This window comes from Tripterygium wilfordii, chromosome 13 (genome assembly GCF_013401445.1).
Source record: "Tripterygium wilfordii isolate XIE 37 chromosome 13, ASM1340144v1, whole genome shotgun sequence".
Taxonomy (NCBI): Eukaryota; Viridiplantae; Streptophyta; class Magnoliopsida; order Celastrales; family Celastraceae; genus Tripterygium; species Tripterygium wilfordii.
The window spans coordinates 7020979-7045176 of NC_052244.1; positions in this window are offsets into that span (position 1 = coordinate 7020979).

The window sequence follows — 24198 nt, forward strand, 5'->3', positions numbered from 1 at the left end:
TTGTACTCTAGTTAGTGTTCTTAGAAGTCTAAGTTGCTAGTGTAGCTTTCGTATAACGTTTCGTACCAAAAAGATGCCAATCGACCAAGTTGTGTTCTCCACTGCACAAAAATGTTAAAAGCGCGTCTATGTAGAGAGTTAAGCAATTCCAAGGCATCAAAGTGGACCATTGCACTCCACTTAGTGTTCTTGGAAGTCTAAGTTGTTAGTGTAGCTTTCGTACAACGGTTCCTAACCAAAAGATGCCAATAGACCAAGTTATGTTCTTTAATGCACAAGAACGTTAAAAGCACATCTATGGAGAGAGTTGAGCTATTCCAAGACATCAAAGTGAACCGTTGTACTCTATTTAATGTTCTTATAAGTCTAAGTTGTTAGTGTCGCTTTTGTACAATGTTTCCTAACCAAAAGGTGCCAATAAGCCAAGTTATGTTTTCAAAAGCACAGAAACGTGAAATGCTCGTCTATGGAGACAGTAGAGCAATTCTAAAGCATCAAAGTGGACCGTTGTACTCTACTTAGTGTTCTTAGAAAAGTCTAAGTTGTTAGTGTAGCTTTCGTACAACGTTTCGTAACGAAAAGATGTCAATAGCCAAGTTATGTTTTGTAATGCACGAAAACGTTAAAAGCACGTCTATGGAGAAAGTTGAGTCACTCCAATGCATCAAAGTGGACAGTTGTGCTTTATTTAGTGTTCTTAGAAGTCTCAGTTGCTAGTGCAGCTTTCGTGCAACGTTTCATAACAAAAAGATGCCAATGGACCAAGTTACATTCTTTAAAGCACAAAAACGTTAAAAGCTCGTCTATGGAGAGAGTAAAGTGATTCCAAGGCATCAAAGTGGACCGTTGTCCTCTATTTAGTGTTCTTAGATGTCTAAGTTGTTAGCGTAGCTTTCGTACAACGTTTCATAACCAAAAGATACCAATAAGAGCAAGTAATGTTCTCAAAAGTTTAAAAACGTGAAAAGCTCGTCTATGGAAAGAGTAGAGCACTTCCAAAGCATCAAACTGGACTGTTGTACTCTATTTAGTGTTCTTAGAAGTTAAAGTTGATAGCGTAGCTTTCGAACAATGTTTTGTAACCAAAAGATGCCAATAGACCAAGTTATGTTCTATAATGCACAAAAACATTAAAAGCGCGTCTATGGAGAGAGTTGAACAATTCCAAGGCATCAAAGTAGACCATTGTACTCCATTTAGTGTTCTTAGAAGTCTAAGTTGTTAGTGTAGCTTTCGTACAACGTTTCGTAGCCAAAAGATGCCCATGGACCAAGTTACGTTCTCAAATGCGCAAAAATATGAAAAGCTCATCTATGGAGAGAGTAGACCAACTCCAAAGCATCAAAGTGAACTGTTGTACTCTACTTAGTGTTGTTAGAAGTCTAAGTTGTTAACGTAGCTTTCGTACAATTTTTGGTAATCAAAAGATGCCAATAGACCAAGTTATGTTCTCAAATGCAAAAAAACTTGAAAAAGCTTGTCGATGGAGAGATTGAGCAACTCCAACGCATCGAAGTGTACAGTTGTACTCTATTTAGTGTTCTTAGAAGTCTAAGCTACTAGTGTAGCTTTCATACATCGTTTCATAACAAAAAGATGCCAGTAGACCAAGTTAAGTTCTTGAAAGCTCAAAAACGTTAAAAGCTCATCTATGGAGAGAGTAGAGCAATTCCAAGGCATGAAAGTGGACCATTATCTCTATTTAGTGTTCTTAGAAGTCTAAGTTGTTAGTGTAGCTTTCGTAAAATGTTTCACAGCCAAAAGATGCCAATAGACCAATTAATGCTCTTTAATGCACAAAAACGTTAAAATCTTATCTAAGGAGGGAGTTTACTAATTCCAAGGCATGAAAGTGGGCCGTTGTACTCGATATAGTGTTCTTAGAAGTATAAGTTGTTACTGTCGCTTTCGTACAACGTTCTGTAACCAAAATATACCATTAGACCCAGTTATCTTCTCAAATGGAAAAAAAACATGAAACGCGCATCTATGGAGAGAGTTGAGCAATTCCAAAAACATCAAATTGGACAGTTGTACTCTATTTAGTGTTCTTATAAGTCTAAGTTGCTAGTGTAGCTTTCGTACAACGTTTTGTACCAAAAAGATGCCAATAGACCAAGTTGTGTTTTCTAATGCACAAAAACGTTAAAAGCGAGTCTATGCAGAGAGTTAAGCAATTCCAAGGCATCAAAGTGGACCGTTGTACTCCACTTAGTGTCCTTGGAAGTCTAAGTTGTTCGTGTAGCTTTCGTACAACGTTTTCTAACCAAAGGATGCCAAAAGACCAAGTTATGTTCTTTAATGCGCAAGAACGTTAAAAGCTCATCTATGGAGAGAGATGAGCAATTCCAAGGCATCAAAGTGAACCGTTGTAATCTATTTAATGTTGTTATAAGTCTAAGTTATTAGGGTAGCTTTTGTACAACGTTTTGTAACCAAAAGGTGCCAATAAACCAAGTTATGTTCTCAAAAGCACAAAAACGTGAAATGCTCATCTATGGAGACAGTAGATCAATTCTAAAGCAACAAAGTGGACCGTTGTACTCTACTTAGTGTTCTTAGAAAAGTCTAAGTTGTTAGTGTAGCTTTCGTACAACGTTTCGTAACGAAAATATGTCAATAGCCAAGTTATGTTTTGTAATGCACGAAAACGTTAAAATCTCATCTATGGAGAAAGTTGAGTAACTCCAATGCATGAAAGTGGACAATTGTGCTCGATTTAGTGTTCTTAGAAGTCTAAGTTGCTAGTGTAGCTTTCGTGCAACGTTTCGTAACAAAAAGGTGCCAATGGACCAAGTTATGTTCTTTAAAGCACAAAAACGTTAATATCTCGTCTATGGAGAGAGTAAAGTGATTCCAAGGCATCAAAGTGGAGTGTTGTCCTCTATTTAGTGTTCTTAGATGACTAAGTTGTTAGCGTAGCTTTCGTACAACGTTTCATAATCAAAAGACACCAATAAGGGCAAGTAATGTTCTCAAAAGTTTAAAAACGTGAAAAGCTCGTCTATGGAAAGAGTAGAGCACTTCCAAAGCGTCAAAGTGGACCGTTGTACTCTATTTAGTGTTCTTAGAAGTTGAAGTTGATAGCGTAGCTTTCGAACAGCGTTTCGTAACCAAAAGATGCCAATAGACCAAATTATGTTCTATAATGCACAAAAATGTTAAAAGCCCGTCTATGGAGAGAGTTGAACAATTCCAAGGCATTAGAAGTCTAAGTTGTCAGTGTTGCTTTCGTACAACGTTTCGTAAGCAAAAGATGCCCATAGCCCAAGTTCCGTTCTGAAATGCGTAAAAACATGAAAAGCTCATCTATGGAGTGAGTAAACCAACTCCAAAGCATCAAAGTGAACCGTTGTACTCTATTTAGTGTTCTTAGAAGTCTAAGTTGTTAACGTAGCTTCCGTACAATGTTTCGTAATCAAAAGATGCCAATAGACCAAGTTATGTTCTCAAATGCAAAAAACCTTGAAAAAGCTGGTCGATGGAGAGAGTTGAGCAACTTCAAAGTATCAAAGTGGACAGTTGTACTCTAATTAGTGTTCTTAGAAGTCTAAGTTGCTAGAGTAGCGTTCGTACATCGTTTTATAACAAAAAGATGCCAATAGACCAAGATAAGTTTTTGAAAGCACGAAAACGTTAAAAGCACATCTATGGAGAGAGTAGAGCAATTTCAAGGCCTGAAAGTGTACCGTTACACTCTATTTAGTGTTCTTAGAATTCTAAGTCGTTAGTGTAGTTTTCGTACAACGTTTCGTAACCAAAAGATGCTAATAGACCAAGTTACGTTCTCAAATGCGTAAAAAGATTAAAAGCTCATCTATGGAGAGAGTAGACCAAGTCCAAAGCATCAAAGTGAACCGTTGTACTCTATTTAGTGTTCTTAGAAGTCTAAGTTGTTAACGTAGCTTTCCTACAATGTTTCGTAATCAAAAGATGCCAATAGACCAAGTTATGTTCTCAAATGCAAAAAACCGTGAAAAAGCTTGTCGATGGAGAGAGTTGAGCAACTCCAATGCATCAAAGTGGACAGTTGTAATCTATTTAGTGTTCTTAGAAGTCTTAACTTGCTAGTTTAGCTTTCGGACAACGTTTCGATAGGTAAAAAATCCAATAGACCAAGTTAAGTTCAAAATTGCACGAAACGTGAAAAACTTGTCTATGCATAGAATTGAGCATTCCTAAGGCATCAAATTGGACCGTTATACTCTGTTTAGTGTTCTTAGAAGTCTTAACTTGCTAGTTTATCTTTGGACATTGTTTCGTTAGGAAAAGAAGCCAATAGACCAAGTTAAGTTCAAAATTGCGTGAAACGAGGAAAACTTGTCTACGCATAGAACTGAGCATTCCTAAGGCATCAAATTGGACCGTTATACTCTATTTAGTGTTCTTAGAAGTCTTAACTTGCTAGTTTAGCTTTTGGACAACGTTTTGTTAGGTAAAGAAGCCAATAGACCAAGTTAAGTTCAAAATTACACGAAACGAGAAAAACTTGTCCACACATAGAACTGAGCATTCCTAAGGCATCAAATTGGACCGTTATAGTTATCCAAAGTTTCCTTTCATCCTTCTTTATAAATTTTATATTTTCTTTCACATGTGAGAACACAACTCCCCCTTGAATGATGCAGAGAATTAGTCATAACAATTGGATCAAAAAAATGGGATTAATCAATCAAAGATATCAAGAATTCAATAACATCAACTTTTATGCACAATGTCTCTTTTCGGATTAAACTTATCCAAGTTATAATCTTCAAAGTAAGCCATATTCATTTTGAGTAACCTATACTAAACTCCCATAGATCTCTTTTCAATGCCATTTTTATAGATGGATCATTTTAGTCCAGACGGATTACAGTGAGCAACACGGTCTAACGCACACCTTGCTTAACGACCTTCAAGCTCTAGCTAACCAAGACTCTCTCAAACCTCTCTCCGGGGACCTCGGCTCCGATACCAGACGACGGTCTAAGGTCTAGATAAAACTTCTAGGCGATCTGTAATATCTTGCCAAATTTCATTTAAATTATTTATAAGATCTTGAAGTCTATTAACACGATGACGGAGGGGATGTATGTTTCTATAGTACTTAACCTAAGCAGAAGCTAGGCCTCTCTAAGTCTAATATGAGCTAAATCTATTTGTCTTTCAATTTCTCTTAAAAATTTACGCAATTGAACTGTAGACATATACATAAGATTTAAACATTTATGCAGAATGATATGAACAAGAGTTTATGATGTTCCAGATCAAACTGAGTTGCAGGAACAGAGCATACTTATGATATGAGATGCAGAGAAAGTTAGAATATTACCAGTAATAAGCGACAAGAAGCTGAATAAGCAACAGGAAGCTTGTATTAACTCTTCCCAAGTAGTTTACAAGAAAAACAATGTGTTCTCTAACTATGTGGTGTCTTTACAAAGAGATTTACAACCTATTTATAAACCCTTCTAAGGGCAAACAAGTAAAAGCGGGTGCTCATTGGGCCCCATCGATCAATTACAATTGTCGGCCATAAGAAGGAAAAAAAAACAAAATGAAGAAAGTAACTTTTTACAAAGTAGGATATATCCGACAAAAGTAGGTAGGGAGTCATAACATCCGTGATGATTGCAAAGTCCTCTTTTTGAAAAGAGGGAGACACGTCCAAAGTAGAGTAGGTGGAGCCTGTCTTGTAGCAAGCAGCAGGTAGATCTTGTCTTGACAAGATCTTGACGTCAAACTTACTTTCCATCAAAGTTTCTATCGATCTGGGAGTAGGATGGTTGCGAAAGTTCTACATCTTCATTTAGATAAGGCTGATAAGTCTCATCAGAGGTGTCTTCTTTTGAGGAATCGATTAAAGTCACATCATCTTTAGAAAGATCTTGTTGTTTTTTTCTGGTAGGCTAATTTTTTTAGCCTGAAGAATGAGCTCTGGACACTCATTCTTCATGTGTCCCTTTTTGCCACATTCAAAACACTTCAAATCTTTGCTTTGCTCCTCATGAGTACCCTTGGAAGTATTTTGATCTACATGACCAGATTTGAAATTGTCTCTTTTGGAATGGTTGAATGGTGCTCCACCTTTCTTCTTCATATTTATCAAGTATCTCTTAAATCTTCTTGTCATTAAGGCAATTTCCTCATCACTCAAGTCATCTCCACTATCACCCTTGGAGGAAAAAGCTAGACTCTTCTTTTTGGTGTCTTCCTTTTGGGCTTCTCTTGCCTTCATGTTTGTTTCATACACCATCAAGGAACCGACCAACTCATCCAACTTCAAGATTTTGAGGTCTTTAGCTTCTTGGATGGCTGTGACTTTGGCATCCCATGCTTCTGGAAGACTTCTCAAGTATTTTTGCACCTTTTCTTTATTGGAGAAAGTCTTTCCTAAAGATTCAAGAGAATTCAAAATCTGAGTTAGTCTTATATCCATTTCGGTAATGGATTCATTAGGATGCATGGTAAACAGTTCATATGAATGCATGAGCATGTTAATCCTTGACTCCTTTACTTGATTAGTGCCCTCATGCTTCATCTCTAACCTAGTCCACATGTCTTTGGCCGAAATGCATGCAGAAATATGTTTAGCATCAACTTGATTTAATGCATTAAACAAGATTGACATAGCTTTAGCATTTAAAGACATCTTCTTCTTATCATGTTCATCCCATTTATCCTTAGGTTTTGAAATCTCTTTTTCGACATCACCGATCTTGGTGGTGATGGTAGGCTCATAAGGTCCATCTTCTATGACATACCACAAATCAATATCAAGAGACATGAAATAAAGTTTCATTCTCATCTTCCAATGGTCATAGTCTTCTCCATTAAAAAATGGAGGTCTACTACTAGATTGACCCTCTAACACATGATCATGTCTACCACTAGTAGATGCCATCATATAAACCACTAATAATGCACAAGACAATTACTTCTATATGCAAGGGAACACAGGCTCCGATACCACTTGTTGGATCGGATGGCACTACAAGAGGGGGGTGAATTGTGGTCTTAATCAAATTTAGACTAAGTCACCTCTTTTTCTGTTTCAATTGAGTTTAACCCTAAGCGGAAGCAATTTAAATAAGTTGAATATAAATGTAGGCAAAGATAATCACAGAAAGCAAACTTAACAACCAGAATCAAGTCAAATGATCAAAAATGAATATCACACACCAAAACAGGTTGTAATGAAGCACACAATCAGATTCAACAAATGTGTGCACAAGCTTGATTCTATCACCCTAGATGTCCAATTTCAAGTATGCAATGCAAGTATGATATGCTAAAATGAAATTGCTGTAAATTAAAGAGGGCAAAGAGATTTATAGTGGTTCGGCTTAACCCAAGCCTACTTCACTCCCTAAGCCACCCTTGGGAATTTGAAACACTCAACTATGGCTTGTTCAACCGAGTCAAGCGGAACTCATACAACCAGTGTTTTGAAGCCAAAAACCAAAACTTTACAATCAGTGTGGTTTCTAGCTCTCCACACAAACTCTTATCAACAATACACCTCGGTCTCACCGAGAACATAAATCAACAAGTTGAACTCTCAAATAGGCTCTTTACGACAGCCGGGTAGAGAAGTAGTTTAAGCTCAAGGTATGGCTCTTTGAGTAGCTAGATATGGAAGTGTTTAGGCTCAAATGAGGCTCTTAGGTAGTTGGATATGGTATGGTGAAAATCTGGACAGTTTTGTAGTATTTTAGTTGCTAGGGTTTGTGGACCTTGAATATGTAGCAACTAGCTTGAATCAAGTGATAAAGGCTCAAATGTATGAAATGAAAGTTTCAAAGTGGCCTTTTATGTTCTGGAAATCAGATTGTGCAAGCAAGAAAATGGCTTTCGAGGAAATGATAAGAATCAGGTAAGAAAGGCTCAAGAGTAACAATAAAGCTTTGTTTGGCTAGTGTATATGATCTCTCTTCAAAATCAAGTATGTAATCAAAGAATGAATGAGTGAAAGAATGAAAGCTTGAAAGATGAAGAACACTTAAGAGAGAAAGAGTAATTTTTGGCCAAGTCTATGCACCATGGACAAAGAGTTAATTTTTGTAGAAATTGTGGAGTGTAAGCTCATGAAATGAGGACCATTGGATTAGATATGAAAAATATGGACCCTTGGATCAATATAGCTGTTAGAAGGCTTAGAGAAGTGTGAAAATGATTACAACAAGTCTCTCTTTGCTGGGAGGAATAATGGCCATTAGATGAGGAAGGTTTAAAGATAGCCATTGGATAAAAAGGTGTACTGGAAAGGTTTAATCTTGCACCAATGGATCAAAAAGATATTTTGGAGGGAAGGAATGTGGACCATTGGATGAGGAAAACCTTTGAAATAAATCACCTTCCTTTGTCTTTTTTCAAAGTGCTTTTCCAGAAAATTATGTCTCTTTTGTAGCAAAAGAGGTCTTGAGAACGTGAGGCATTTATTGCATGTCTCCTCTTGCTTTTTGGCTTTAAATCTCTATTGTTGACTTGTAGCTCTTATTGGCTCCACTAATCCATTTCATGTATCCACTTCTTATGCCATGTCATCACGTCCATGTCATTTGCCACGTCAGTCTGTTGACTTTGACTCTGACCAGAAAGTCAACTTTTCTTCAATTGGCTCCATTTAAGCTCCAAGATTTTTTTTACATATTCTGACCATGGTTGACCACGAAAATGACTTTCTTAATCATGTTTGACAATGATTAAGTCTTCATTACAGTTTGGTTAAGGTCACCATGTTGATACATGGTCAACTTGATCATCCTACACACAATTAAACTCAAGACATGCTATGTAAGCCTTGTTAGCGCTTCTTGCAATGTTAGTCCATGTTAGTTCAATAAATCAAATTCCCATGCATTTTAGGTAGGACATATAGGTCTAAGATTTCTCATGTAAATTATGGATCAAAGTTCAATCAATCATGATTTTGTAATTACTCAAACATATATATTCAACATTCCTAAGGCATGAAAATGGACCATTATACTCTATTTAGTGTTCTTAGAAGTCTTAACTTGCTAGTTTAGCTTTTGGACATCGTTTCGTTAGGTAAAAAAGCCAATAGACCAAGTTAAGTTCAAAATTGCACAAAACGTGAAAAACTTGTCCATGCATAGAATTAAGCATTCCTAAGGCATCAAAATAGACCGTTATACTCTATTTAGCGTTCTTGGAAGTCTTAACTTGCTAGTTTAGCTTTTGGACATCGTTTCGTTAGGTACAGAAGCCAATAGACCAAGTTAAGTTTAAAAATGCACGAAACGTTAAAAACTTGTCCATGCAAAGAATTGAGCATTCCTAAGGCATCAAAGTAGACCGTTATACTCTATTTAGTGTTCTTAGAAGTCTTAACTTGCTAGTTCAGCTTTTGGACAACGTTTCGTTAGGTAAAGAAGCCAATAGACCAAGTTAAGTTCAAAATTGCATGGAACGTGAAAAACTTGTCCATGCATAGAATTGAGCATTCCTAAGGCATCAAAATAGACCGTTATACTCTATTTAGTGTTCTTCGAAGTCTTAACTTGTTAGTATAGCTTTTGGATAACGTTTCGTTAGGTAAAAAAGCCAATAGACCAAGTTAGGTTCAAAATTGCACGACACATGAAAAACTTGTCTACGCATAGAATTGAGCATCCCTAAGGCATGAAAATGGACCGTGATACTCTATTTAGTGTTCTTCGAAGTCTTAACTTGCTAGTTTAGCTGTTGGACATCGTTTCATCAGGTAAAGAAGCCATTAGACCAAGCTAAGTTCAAAATTACACGAAACGTTAAAAACTTGTCCATGCATAGAATTGAGCATTCCTAAGGCATCAAAATAGACCGTTATACTCTATTTAGTGTTCTTAGAAGTCTTAACTTGCTAATTTAGCTTTTGGACAACGTTTCGTTAGGTAAAGAAGCCAATAGACCAAATTAAGTTCAAAATTGAACGAAACGTGAAAAACTTGTCCATGCATAGAATTGAGCATTCTTAAGGCATCAAAATAGACCGCTATACTCTATTTAGTGTTCTTAGAAGTCTTAATTTTCTAGTTTAGCTTTTGGATAACGTTTCGTTATGTAAAGAAGCCAACAGACCCAGTTAGGTTCAAAATTGCACCAAACATCAAAAACTTGTCTATGCATAGAATTGAGGATTCCTAAGGCATGAAAATGGACCGTTATACTCTATTTAGTGTTCTTGGAAGTCTTAACTTGCTAGTTCAGCTTTTCGACAACGTTTCCTTAGGTAAAGAAGCCAATAGACCAAGTTAAGTCCAAAATTGCACGAAACGTGAAAAATTTGTCCATGCATAGAATTGAGCATTCCTAAGGCATCAAAATAGACCGTTATACTCTATTTAGTGTTCTTAGAAGTCTTAACTTGCTGGTTTAGCTTTTAGATAACGTTTCGTTAGGTAAAAAAGCCAATCGACCAAGTTCGGTTCAAAATTGCATGAAAAATGAAAAACTTGTCTATGCATAGAATTGAGCATCCCTAAGGCATGAAAATGGACCGTGATACTCTATTTAGTGTTCTTCGAAGTCTTAACTTGCTAGTTTAGCTGTTGGACATCATTTCGTCAGGTAAAGAAGCCAATAGACCAAGCTAAGTTCAAAATTGCACGAAACGTTAAAAACTTATCCATGCATACAATTGAGGATTCCTAAGGCATCAAAATAGACCGTTATACTCTATTTAGTGTTCTTAGAAGTCTTAACTTGCTAGTTTAGCTTTTGGACAACGTTTCGTTAGGTAAAGAAGCCAATAGACCAAGTTAAGTTCAACATTGAACGAAATGTGAAAAACTTGTCCATGCATAGAATTGAGCATTCCTAAGGCATCAAAATAGACCGTTATACTCTATTTAATGTTCTTAGAAGTCTTAATTTTCTAGTTTAGCTTTTGGATAACGTTTCGTTAGGTAAAGAACCCAATAGACCCAGTTAGGTTCAAAATTGTACGAAACATGAAAAACTTGTCTATGCATAGAATTGAGGATTACTAGTTTAGCTTTTGGACATCGTTTCGTTAGGTGAAGAACCCACTAGACCAAGTTCAGTTCAAAATTGCATGAAACGTGAAAAACTTGTCCATGCAAAGAATTGAGCATTCCTAAGGCATCAAACTAGACCGTTATACTCTATTTAGTGTTCTTAGAAGTCTTAAATTGCTAGTTCGGCTTTTGGACAACGTTTCGTTAGGTAAAAAAGCCAATAGACCAAGTTAAGTTCAAAATTGCATGAAACGTGAAAAACATGTCCATGCATAGAATTGAGCATTCCTAAGGCATCAAAATAGATCGTTATACTCTATTTAGTGTTCTTAGAAGTCTTAATTTTCTAGTTTAGCTTTTGGATAATGTTTCGTTATGTAAAGAAGCCAACAGACCCAGTTAGGTTCAAAATTGCACCAAACATGAAAAACTTGTTTATGCATAGAATTGAGGATTCCTAAGGCATGAAAATGGACCGTTATACTCTATTTAGTGTTCTTCGAAGTCTTAACTTGCTAGTTCAGCTTTTCGACAACGTTTCCTTAGGTAAAGAAGCCAATAGACCAAGTTAAGTTCAAAATTGCACGAAACGTGAAAAATTTGTCCATGCATAGAATTGAGCATTCCTAAGGCATCAAAATAGACCGTTATACTCTATTTAGTGTTCTTAGAAGTCTTAACTTGCTAGTTTAGCTTTTGGATAACGTTTCGTTAGGTAAAAAAGCCAATAGACCAAGTTAGGTTCAAAATTGCATGAAAAATGAAACACTTGTCTATGCATAGAATTGAGCATCCCTAAGGCATGAAAACGGACCGTTATACTCTATTTAGTGTTCTTCGAAGTCTTAACTTGCTAGTTTAGCTGTTGGACATCGTTTCGTCAGGTAAAGAAGCCAATAGACCAAGCTAAGTGCAAAATTGCACGAAACGTTAAAAACTTGTCCATGCATAGAATTGAGGATTCCTAAGGCATCAAAATAGACTGTTATACTCTATTTAGTGTTCTTAGAAGTCTTAACTTGCTAGTTTAGCTTTTGGATAACGTTTCGTTAGGTGAAAAAGCCAATAGACCGAGTTATGTTCAAAATTACACGAAACGTGAAAAACTTGTCCATGCATAGAATTGAGCATTCCTAAGGCATCAAAATAGACCGTTATACTCTATTTAGTGTTCTTAGAAGTCTTAACTTGCTAGTTTAGCTTTTGGATAACGTTTCGTTAGGTAAAAAAGGCAATAGACCAAGTTAGGTTCGAAATTGCACGAAACATGAAAAACTTGTCTATGCATAGAATTGAGCATTCTTGAGGCATGAAAATGGACCGTTATACAATATTTAGTGTTCTTCGAAGTCTTAACTTCCTAGTTTAGCTTTTGGACATCGTTTCGTTAGGTAAAGAACCCCTTAGACCAAGTTAAGTTCAAAATTGTACGAAACGTGAAAAACTTGTCCATGCATAGAATTGAGGATTCCTAAGGCATCAAAATAGACCATTATACTCTATTTAGTGTTCTTAGAAGTCTTAACTTGCTAGTTTAGCTTTTGGACAACGTTTCGTTAGGTAAAGAAGCCAATAGACCAAGTTAAGTTCAAAATTGAACGAAATTTGAAAAACTTGTCCATGCATAGAATTGAGCATTCCTAAGGCATCAAAATAGACCGTTATACTCTATTTAGTGTTCTTAGAAATCTTAATTTTCTAGTTTAGCTTTTGGATAATGTTTCGTTAGGTAGAAAAGCCAATAGACCCAGTTAGGTTCAAAATTGTACGAAACATGAAAAACTTGTCTATGCATAGAATTTAGGATTCCCAAGGCATGAAAATGGACCGTTACACTCTACTTAGTGTTCTTCGAAGTCTTAACTTGCTAGTTTAGCTTTTGGACATCGTTTCGTTAGGTAAAGAACCCACTAGACCAAGTTCAGTTGAAAATTGCACGAAACGTGAAAAACTTGTCCATGCATAGAATTGAGAATTCCTAAAACATCAAAATGGACCGTTATACTCTATTTAATGTTCTTAGAAGTCTTAACTTGCTAGTTTACCTCGTGGACAATGTTTCATTAGGTAAAGAAGCCAATAGAACAAGTTATGTTCAAAATTACACGAAACGTGAAAAACTTGTCCATGCATAGAATTGAGCATTCCTAAGACATCAAAATAGACCGTTATACTCTATTTAGTGTTCTTAGAAGTCTTAACTTTCTAGTTTAGCTTTTGGATAACGTTTAGTTAGGTAAAAAAGTTAATAGACCAGGTTAGGTTCAAAATTGCACGAAAGATGAAAAACTTGTCTATGCATAGAATTGAGCATTCCTGAGGCATGAAAATGGACCGTTATATTCTATTTAGTGTTCTTCGAAGTCTTAACTTGCTAGTTTAGCTTATCGACATCATTTCGTTATGTAAAGAACCCACTAGACCAAGTTCAGTTCACAATTGCACGAAACGTGAAAAACTTGTCCATGCATAGAATTGAGAATTCCTAAGGCATCAAAATGGGCCGTTATACTCTATTTAATTTTCTTAGAAGTCTTAACTTTCTAGTTTACCTCGTGGACAATGTTTCGTTAGGTAAAGAAGCCAATAGACCAAGTTATGTTCAAAATTACACGAAACGTGAAAAACTTGTCCATGCATAGAATTGAGCATTCCTAAGGCATCAAAATAGACCGTTATACTCTATTTAGTGTTCTTAGAAGTCTTAACTTGCTAGTTTAGCTTTTGGATAACGTTTCGTTAGGTAAAAAAGCCAATAGACCAAGTTAGGTTCAAAATTGCATGAAAAATGAAAAACTTGTCTATGCATAGAATTGAGCATCCCTAAGGCATGAAAATGGACCGTTATACTCTATTTAGTGTTCTTCGAAGTCTTAACTTGCTAGTTTAGCTATTGGACATCGTTTCGTCAGGTAAAGAAGCCAATAGACCAAGCTAAGTTCAAAATTGCACGAAACGTTAAAAACTTGTCCATGCATAGAATTGAGGATTCCTAAGGCATCAAAATAGACCGTTATACTCTATTTAGTGTTCTTAGAAGTCTTAACTTGCTAGTTTAGCTTTTGGACAACGTTTCGTTAGGTAAAGATGCCAATACCCCAAGTAAAATTCAAAATTGAACGAATTCTGAAAAACTTGTCCATGCATAGAATTCAGCATTCCTAAGGCATCAAAATAGACCGTTATACTCTATTTAGTGTTCTTAGAAATCTTAATTTTCTAGTTTAGCTTTTGGATAATGTTTCGTTAGGTAGAGAAGCCAATAGACCCAGTTAGGTTCAAAATTGTACGAAACATGAAAAACTTGTCTATGCATAGAATTTAGGATTCCCAAGGCATGAAAATGGACCGTTACACTCTACTTAGTGTTCTTCGAAGTCTTAACTTGCTAGTTTAGCTTTTGGACATCGTTTCGTTAGGTAAAGAACCCACTAGACCAAGTTCAGTTGAAAATTGCACGAAACGTGAAAAACTTGTCCATGCATAGAATTGAGAATTCCTAAAACATCAAAATGGACCGTTATACTCTATTTAATGTTCTTAGAAGTCTTAACTTGCTAGTTTACCTCGTGGACAATGTTTCATTAGGTAAAGAAGCCAATAGAACAAGTTATGTTCAAAATTACACGAAACGTGAAAAACTTGTCCATGCATAGAATTGAGCATTCCTAAGACATCAAAATAGACCGTTATACTCTATTTAGTGTTCTTAGAAGTCTTAACTTTCTAGTTTAGCTTTTGGATAACGTTTAGTTAGGTAAAAAAGTTAATAGACCAGGTTAGGTTCAAAATTGCACGAAAGATGAAAAACTTGTCTATGCATAGAATTGAGCATTCCTGAGGCATGAAAATGGACCGTTATATTCTATTTAGTGTTCTTCGAAGTCTTAACTTGCTAGTTTAGCTTATCGACATCATTTCGTTATGTAAAGAACCCACTAGACCAAGTTCAGTTCACAATTGCACGAAACGTGAAAAACTTGTCCATGCATAGAATTGAGAATTCCTAAGGCATCAAAATGGGCCGTTATACTCTATTTAATTTTCTTAGAAGTCTTAACTTTCTAGTTTACCTCGTGGACAATGTTTCGTTAGGTAAAGAAGCCAATAGACCAAGTTATGTTCAAAATTACACGAAACGTGAAAAACTTGTCCATGCATAGAATTGAGCATTCCTAAGGCATCAAAATAGACCGTTATACTCTATTTAGTGTTCTTAGAAGTCTTAACTTGCTAGTTTAGCTTTTGGATAACGTTTCGTTAGGTAAAAAAGCCAATAGACCAAGTTAGGTTCAAAATTGCATGAAAAATGAAAAACTTGTCTATGCATAGAATTGAGCATCCCTAAGGCATGAAAATGGACCGTTATACTCTATTTAGTGTTCTTCGAAGTCTTAACTTGCTAGTTTAGCTATTGGACATCGTTTCGTCAGGTAAAGAAGCCAATAGACCAAGCTAAGTTCAAAATTGCACGAAACGTTAAAAACTTGTCCATGCATAGAATTGAGGATTCCTAAGGCATCAAAATAGACCGTTATACTCTATTTAGTGTTCTTAGAAGTCTTAACTTGCTAGTTTAGCTTTTGGACAACGTTTCGTTAGGTAAAGATGCCAATACCCCAAGTAAAATTCAAAATTGAACGAATTCTGAAAAACTTGTCCATGCATAGAATTCAGCATTCCTAAGGCATCAAAATAGACCGTTATACTCTATTTAGTGTTCTTAGAAATCTTAATTTTCTAGTTTAGCTTTTGGATAATGTTTCGTTAGGTAGAGAAGCCAATAGACCCAGTTAGGTTCAAAATTGTACGAAACATGAAAAACTTGTCTATGCATAGAATTGAGGATTCCTAAGGCATGAAAATGGACCGTTACACTCTACTTAGTGTTCTTCGAAGTCTTAACTTGCTAGTTTAGCTTTTGGACATCGTTTCGTTAGGTAAAGAACCCACTAGACCAAGTACAGTTGAAAATTGCACGAAACGTGAAAAACTTGTCCATGCGTAGAATTGAGAATTCCTAAGGCATCAAAATGGACCGTTATACTCTATTTAATGTTCTTAGAATTCTTAACTTGCTAGTTTACCTCGTGGACAATGTTTCGTTAGGTAAAGAAGCCAATAGAACAAGTTATGTTCAACATTACACGAAACGTAAAAAACTTGTCCATGCATAGAATTGAGCATTCCTAAGGCATCAAAATAGACCGTTATACTCTATTTAGTGTTCTTAGAAGTCTTAACTTTCTAGTTTAGCTTTTGGATAACGTTTAGTTAGGTAAAAAAGTCAATAGACCAGGTTAGGTTCAAAATTGCACGAAAGATGAAAAACTTGTCTATGCATAGAATTGAGCATTCCTGAGGCATGAAAATGGACCGTTATATTCTATTTAGTGTTCTTCGAAGTCTTAACTTGCTAGTTTAGCTTATGGACATCGTTTCGTTAGGTAAAGAACCCACTAGACCAAGTTCAGTTCACAATTGCACGAAACGTGAAAAACTTGTCCATGCATAGAATTGAGAAGTCCTAAGGCATCAAAATGGGCCGTTATACTCTATTTAATGTTCTTAGAAGTCTTAACTTGCTAGTTTACCTCGTGGACAATGTTTCGTTAGGTAAAGAAGCCAATAGAACAAGTTATGTTCAAAATTACACGAAACGTGAAAAACTTGTCCATGCATAGAATTGAGCATTCCTAAGGCATCAAAATAGACCGTTATACTCTATTTAGTGTTCTTAGAAGTCTTAACTTTCTAGTTTAGCTTTTGGATAACGTTTAGTTAGGTAAAAAAGTTAATAGACCAGGTTAGGTTCAAAATTGCACGAAAGATGAAAAACTTGTCTATGCATAGAATTGAGCATTCCTGAGGTATGAAAATGGCCCGTTATATTCTATTTAGTGTTCTTCGAAGTCTTAACTTGCTAGTTTAGCTTATGGACATCGTTTCGTTAGGTAAAGAACCCCCTAGACCAAGTTAAGTTGAAAATTGTTCGAAACGTGAAAAACTTGTCCATGCATAGAATTGAGGATTCCTAAGGCATCAAAATAGACCGTTATACTCTATTTAGTGTTCTTAGAAGTCTTAACGTGCTAGTTTAGCTTTTGGACAACGTTTCGTTAGGTAAAGAAGCCAATACCCCAAGTAAAGTTCAAAATTGAACGAATTCTGAAAAACTTGTCCATGCATAGAATTGAGCATTCCTAAGGCATCAAAATAGACCGTTATACTCTATTTAGTGTTCTTAGAAATCTTAATTTTCTAGTTTAGCTTTTGGATAATGTTTCGTTAGGTAGAGAAGCCAATAGACCCAGTTAGGTTCAAAATTGTACGAAACATGAAAAACTTGTCTATGCATAGAATTGAGCATTCCTGAGGCATGAAAATGGACCGTTATATTCTATTTAGTGTTCTTCGAAGTCTTAACTTGCTAGTTTAGCTTATGGACATCGTTTCGTTAGGTAAAGAACCCACTAGACCAAGTTCAGTTCACAATTGCACGAAACGTTAAAAACTTGTCCATGCATAGAATTGAGAAGTCCTAAGGCATCAAAATGGGCCGTTATACTCTATTTAGTGTTCTTAGAAGTCTTAACTTTCTAGTTTAGCTTTTGGATAACGTTTAGTTAGGTAAAAAAGTTAATAGACCAGGTTAGGTTCAAAATTGCACGAAAGATGAAAAACTTGTCTATGCATAGAATTCAGCATTCCTGAGGCATGAAAATGGACCGTTATATTCTATTTATTGTTCTTCGAAGTCTTAACTTGCTAGTTTAGCTTATGGACATCGTTTCGTTATGTAAAGAACCCACTAGACCAAGTTCAGTTCACAATTGCACGAAACGTGAAAAACTTGTCCATGCATAGAATTGAGAATTCCTAAGGCATCAAAATGGGCCGTTATACTCTATTTAATGTTCTTAGAAGTCTTAACTTGCTAGTTTACCTCGTGGACAATGTTTCGTTAGGTAAAGAAGCCAATAGACCAAGTTATGTTCAAAATTACACGAAACGTGAAAAACTTGTCCATGCATAGAATTGAGCATTCCTAAGGCATCAAAATAGACCGTTATACTCTATTTTGTGTTCTTAGAAGTCTTAACTTTCTAGTTTAGCTTTTGGATAACGTTTAGTTAGGTAAAAAAGTTAATAGACCAGGTTAGGTTCAAAATTGCACGAAAGATGAAAAACTTGTCTATGCATAGAATTCAGCATTCCTGAGGCATGAAAATGGACCGTTATATTCTATTTAGTGTTCTTCGAAGTCTTAACTTGCTAGTTTAGCTTATGGACATCGTTTCGTTATGTAAAGAACCCACTAGACCAAGTTCAGTTCACAATTGCACGAAACGTGAAAAACTTGTCCATGCATAGGATTGAGAATTCCTAAGGCATCAAAATGGGCCGTTATACTCTATTTAATGTTCTTAGAAGTCTTAACTTGCTAGTTTACCTCGTGGACAATGTTTCGTTAGGTAAAGAAGCCAATAGACCAAGTTATGTTCAAAATTACACGAAACGTGAAAAACTTGTCCATGCATAGAATTGAGCATTCCTAAGGCATCAAAATAGACCGTTATACTCTATTTTGTGTTCTTAGAAGTCTTAACTTGCTAGTTTAGCTTTTGGATAACGTTTAGTTAGGTAAAAAAGCCAATAGACCAAGTTAGGTTCGAAATTGCACGAAACATGAAAAACTTGTCTATGCATAGAATTGAGCATTCTTGAGGCATGAAAATGGACCGTTATACAATATTTAGTGTTCTTCGAAGTCTTAACATGCTAGTTTAGCTTTTGGACATCGTTTTGGTTAGGTAAAGAACCCCCTAGACCAAGTTAAGTTGAAAATTGTTCGAAACGTGAAAAACTTGTCCATGCATAGAATTGAGAATTCATAAGGCATCAAAATGGACCGTTACACTCTATTTAACGTTCTTAGAAGTCTTAATTTGCTAGTTTAGCTTGTGGACAATGTTTCGTTAGGTAAAGAAGCCAATAGACCAAGTTAAGTTCAAAATTACACGAAACGTGAAAAACTTGTTCATGCATAGAATTGAGCATTCGTAATGCATGAAAATAGACCGTTATACTCTATTTAGTGTTCTCAGAAGTCTTAACTTGCTAGTTTAGCTTTTGGATAACGTTTCGTTAGGTAAAGAAGCCAATGGACCAAGTTAGGTTCAAAATTGCACGAAACATGAAAAACTTGTCTATGCCTAGAAGTGAGCATTCCTAAGGGATCAAAAATAGACCGTTATACTCTATTTAGTGTTCTTAGAAGTCTTAACTTGATAGTTTAGCTTTTGGATAACGTTTCGTTAGGTAAAGAAGCCAATAGACCAAGTTATATTCAAAATTACACAAAACGTGAAAAACTTGTCCATGCATAGAAATGAGCATTCCCAAGGCATCAAAATAGACCGTTATACTCTATTTAGTGTTCTTAGAAGTCTTAACTTGCTAGTTTAGCTTTTGGACAACGTTTCGTTAGGTAAAGAAGCCAATATACCAAGTTAAGTTCAAACTTGAACGAAATCTGAAAAACTTGTCCATGTGTAGAATTGAGCATTCCTAAGGCATCAAAATAGACTGTTATACTCTATTTAGTGTTCTTAGAAATGTTAATTTTCTAGTTTAGCTTTTGGATAATATTTCGTTAGGTAGAGAAGCCAATAGACCCAGTTAGGTTCAAAATTGTACGAAACATGAAAAACTTGTCTATGCATAGAATTGAGGATTCCTAAGGCATGAAAATGGACTGTTACACTCTACTTAGTGTTCTTCGAAGTCTTAACTTGCTAGTTTAGCTTTTGGACATCGTTTCGTTAGGTAAAGAACCCACTAGACCAAGTTCAGTTCAAAATTGCACGAAACGTGAAAAACTAGTCCATGCATAGAATTGAGAATTCCTAAGGCATCAAAATGGACCGTTATACTCTATTTAATGTTTTTAGAAGTCTTAACTTGCTAGTTTACCTCGTGGACAATGTTTCGTTAGGTAAAGGAGCCAATAGAACAAGTTATGTTAAAAATTACACGAAACGTGAAAAACTTGTTCATGCATAGAATTGAGCATTCGTAAGGCATGAAAATAGACCGTTATACTCTATTTAGTGTTCTTAGAAATGTTAATTTTCTAGTTTAGCTTTTGGATAATATTTCGTTAGGTAGAGAAGCCAATAGACCCAGTTAGGTTCAAAATTGTACGAAACATGAAAAACTTGTCTATGCATAGAATTGAGGATTCCTAAGGCATGAAAATGGACTGTTACACTCTACTTAGTGTTCTTCGAAGTCTTAACTTGCTAGTTTAGCTTTTGGACATCGTTTCGTTAGGTAAAGAACCCACTAGACCAAGTTCAGTTCAAAATTGCACGAAACGTGAAAAACTAGTCCATGCATAGAATTGAGAATTCCTAAGGCATCAAAATGGACCGTTATACTCTATTTAGTGTTCTTAGAAGTCTTAACTTGCTAGTTTAGCTTTTGGACAACGTTTCGTTAGGTAAAGAAGCCAATATACCAAGTTAAGTTCAAACTTGAACGAAATCTGAAAAACTTGTCCATGTGTAGAATTGAGCATTCCTAAGGCATCAAAATAGACTGTTATACTCTATTTAGTGTTCTTAGAAATGTTAATTTTCTAGTTTAGCTTTTGGATAATATTTCGTTAGGTAGAGAAGCCAATAGACCCAGTTAGGTTCAAAATTGCACGAAAGATGAAAAACTTGTCTATGCATAGAATTGAGCATTCCTGAGGCGTGAAAATGGACCGTTATATTCTATTTAGTGTTCTTAGAAGTCTTAACTTGCTAGTTTAGCTTTTGGACATCGTTTCGTTAGGTAAAGAACCCACAAGACCAAGTTCAGTTCACAATTGCACGAAACGTGAAAAACATGTCCATGCATAGAATTGAGAATTCCTAAGGCATCAAAATGGACCGTTACACTCTATTTAATGTTCTTAGAAGTCTTAATTTGCTAGTTTAGCTTGTGGACAATGTTTCGTAAGGTAAAGAAACCAATAGACCAAGTTAAGTTCAAAATTACACGAAACGTGAAAAACTTGTTCATGCATAGAATTGAGCATTCGTAAGGCATGAAAATAGACCGTTATACTCTATTTAGTGTTCTCAGAAGTCTTAACTTGCTAGTTTAGCTTTTGGATAACGTTTCGTTAGGTAAAGAAGCCAATGGACCAAGTTAGGTTCAAAATTGCATGAAACATGAAAAACTTGTCTATGCCTAGAAGTGAGCATTCCTAAGGGATCAGAAATAGACCGTTATACTCTATTTAGTGTTCTTAGAAGTCTTAATTTGCTAGTTTAGCTTGTGGACAATGTTTCGTTAGGTAAAGAAACCAATAGACCAAGTTAAGTTCAAAATTACACGAAACGTGAAAAACTTGTTCATGCATAGAATTGAGCATTCGTAAGGCATGAAAATAGACCGTTATACTCTATTTAGTGTTCTCAGAAGTCTTAACTTGCTAGTATAGCTTTGGGATAACGTTTCGTTAGGTAAAAATGCCAATAGACCAAGTTAGGTTCAAAATTGCACGAAACATGAAAAACTTGTCTATGCATAGAATTGAGCATCCGTAAGGCATGAAAATGGACCGTGATACTCTATTTAGTGTTCTTCGAAGTCTTAACTTGCTAGTTTAGCTGTTGGACATCGTTTCGTAAGGTAAAGAAGCCAATAGACCAAGCTAAGTTCAAAATTACACGAAACGTTAATAACTTGTCCATGCATAGAATTGAGCATTTCTAAGGCATCAAAATAGACCGTTATACTCTATTTAGTGTTCTTAGAAGTCTTAACTTTCTAGTTTAGCTTTTGGACAACGTTTCGTTAGGTAAAGAAGCCAATAGACCAAGTTAAGTTCAAAATTGAACGAAACGTCAAAAACTTGTCCATGCATAGAATTGAGCATTCCTAAGGCATCAAAATAGACCGTTATACTCTATTTTGTGTTCTTAGAAGTCCTAATTTTCTAGTTTAGCTTTTGGATAACGTTTCGTTATGTAAAGAAGCCAACAGACCCAGTTAGGTTAAGAATTGCACCAAACATGAAAAACTTGTCTATGCATAGAATTGAGGATTCCTAAGACATGAAAATGGACCGTTATATTCTATTTAGTGTTCTTCGAAGTCTTAACTTGCTAGTTCAGCTTTTCAGACATCGTTTCGTTAGGTAAAGAACCCACTAGACCAAGTTCAGTTCAAAATTGCACGAAACGTGAAAGACTTTTCCATGCATAGAATTGAGCATTCCTAAGGCATCAAACTAGACCGTTATACTCTATTTAGTGTTCTTAGAAGTCTTAACTTGCTAGTTCAGCTTTTGGACAAAGTTTCGTTAGGTAAAGAAGCCAATAGACCAAGGTAAGTTCAAAATTGTACGAAACGTGAAAAACTTGTCCATGCATAGAATTGAGCATTCTTAAGGCATCAAAATAGACCGTTATACTCTATTTAGTGTTCTTCGAAGTCTTAACTTGCTAGTATAGCTTTTGGATAACGTTTCGTTAGGTAAAAATGCCAATAGACCAAGTTAGGTTCAAAATTGCACCAAACATGAAAAACTTGTCTATGCATAGAATTGAGGATTCCTAAGGCATGAAAATGGACCGTTATACTCTATTTAGTGTTCTTCGAAGTCTTAACTTGCTAGTTCAGCTTTTCGACAACGTTTCCTTAGGTAAAGAAGCCAATAGACCAAGTTAAGTCTAAAATTCCACGAAACGTGAAAAATTTGTCCATGCATAGAATTGAGCATTCCTAAGGCATCAAAATAGACCATTATACTCTATTTAGTGTTCTTAGAAGTCTTAACTTGCTAGTTTAGCTTTTGGATAACGTTTCGTTAGGTAAAAAAGCCAATAGACCAAGTTAGGTTCAAAATTGCATGAAAAATGAAAAACTTGTCTATGCATAGAATTGAGCATCCCTAAGGCATGAAAATGGACCGTTATACTCTATTTAGTGTTCTTCGAAGTCTTAACTTGCTAGTTTAGCTGTTGGACATCGTTTCGTCAGGTAAAGAAGCCAATAGACCAAGCTAAGTTCAAAATTGCACGAAACGTTAAAAACTTGTCCATGCATAGAATTGAGGATTCCTAAGGCATCAAAATAGACCGTTATACTCTATTTAGTGTTCTTAGAAGTCTTAACTTGCTAGTTTAGCTTTTGGACAACGTTTCGTTAGGTAAAGAAGCCAATAGACCAAGTTAAGTTCAAAATTGAACGAAATCTGAAAAACTTGTCCATGCATAGAATTGAGCATTCTTAAGGCATCAAAATAGACCGTTATACTCTATTTAGTGTTCTTAGAAATCTTAATTTTCTAGTTTAGCTTTTGGATAATGTTTCGTTAGGTAGAGAAGCCAATAGACCCAGTTCTGTTCAAAATTGTACGAAACATGAAAAACTTGTCTATGCATAGAATTGAGGATTCCTAAGGCATGAAAATGGACCGTTACACTCTACTTAGTGTTCTTCGAAGTCTTAACTTGCTAGTTTAGCTTTTGGACATCGTTTCGTTAGGTAAAGAACCCACTAGACCAAGTTCAGTTCAAAATTGCACGAAACGTGAAAAACTTGTCCATGCATAGAATTGAGAATTCCTAAGGCATCAAAATGGACCGTTATACTCTATTTAATGTTCTTAGAAGTCTTAACTTGCTAGTTTACCTCGTGTACAATGTTTCGTTAGGTAAAGAAGCCAATAGAACAAGTTATGTTCAAAATTACACGAAACGTGAAAAACTTGTCCATGCATAGAATTGAGCATTCCTAAGGCATCAAAATAGACCGTTATACTCTATTTAGTGTTCTTAGAAGTCTTAACTTTCTAGTTTAGCTTTTGGATAACGTTTAGTTAGGTAAAAGAGCCAATAGACCAGGTTAGGTTCAAAATTGCACGAAAGATGAAAAACTTGTCTATGCATAGAATTGAGCATTCCTGAGGCATGAAAATTGACCGTTATATTCTACTTAGTGTTCTTCGAAGTCTTAACTTGCTAGTTTAGCTTTTGGACATCGTTTCGTTAGGTAAAGAACCCACTAGACCAAGTGCAGTTCACAATTGCACGAAACGTGAAAAACTTGTCCATGCATAGAATTGAGAATTCCTAAGGCATCAAAATGGGCCGTTATACTCTATTTAATGTTCTTAGAAGTCTTAACTTGCTAGTTTACCTCGTGGACAATGTTTCGTTAGGTAAAG